A 770-nucleotide genomic window follows, 5' to 3' on the forward strand; every position below is an offset into this window, starting at 1 on the left:
TTTTTTTTTTTTAAAAGAAGTCCCCAGATGATTAAAGATGGCCTGTGTGGCTCACAGTGTCTTTAGGACCGTGCCAGTTTCGAAGGAAGGGGCTGTTCACGGTCTTTTCTTGTATGTTCAGTTTTTCTAGAGAAATCTTTCGGTGAAGAAGAGTTCCTAACTTTTTCTTTTTGTTTTGCGGAGCACAGACCACAATAATCTGGGACGCCCACACAGGAGAAGCCAAACAGCAGTTTCCGTTTCATTCTGGTGAGTTTGTTTTGGGGTTTTTGTGTTTTTTTTTTTTTTTACTTCAGAAATAGTGACTCAGAGCAACTGAAAGTCCCTTAAAGTGCCCGTGCCACGAGTGGAGCTGATGGAGGGAACGCATGTCACCAAGCCCAAAACCCGTGTGGGCGTCTTTGCCCTGCTTTCCCTGAGGCAGCGCCGCCGTGCTGGGCTTCCCTGACACCACGGCCAGAGTCCCAAGTTCCCTGGGTGAATTCCCAGGACTCACCAGGTAGACGTCCCCAGGGATCAGAGGGGTTACAGCGAGAAGACAAAGCAAAATCAGACCAAAGGCTCAGGAGGTGAAACCCAGAGCTTTGCAAGGCTTCCCCCCTCATGGGGCCACACAGCTCATGTCTGAGACCCCCCTCCCCCCCGCCCCCGCAAGCCAACCCGNAGCGCGACAGTAGTGTGGGCATTTGTCAGGAAAACTCAGGAAGACCCCGTGCCTGAGGTTTTTATTCATCATTACCTCTTTTATTTTAGAGAGAGCATGAGCAGGG

The 770-nt window shown here is 50.5% G+C and overlaps 1 long non-coding RNA gene across 1 annotated transcript in view; it reads left to right on the top strand.

The window, feature by feature from the left end:
* The window catches only part of LOC144232034 (uncharacterized), a 4,580-nt gene extending 4,331 nt beyond the window's left edge, over nt 1-249 (top strand). The window contains exon 4 of the long non-coding RNA XR_013335294.1: nt 189-249. This is a non-coding gene — a long non-coding RNA (uncharacterized LOC144232034). The remainder of the gene's footprint in view (nt 1-188) is intronic.
* Nucleotides 250-770: the final 521 nt, after the last annotated feature.

Source organism: Crocuta crocuta, unplaced genomic scaffold (genome assembly GCF_008692635.1).
Source record: "Crocuta crocuta isolate KB4526 unplaced genomic scaffold, BGI_CrCroc_1.0 scaffold5365, whole genome shotgun sequence".
Lineage (NCBI taxonomy): Eukaryota > Metazoa > Chordata > Mammalia > Carnivora > Hyaenidae > Crocuta > Crocuta crocuta.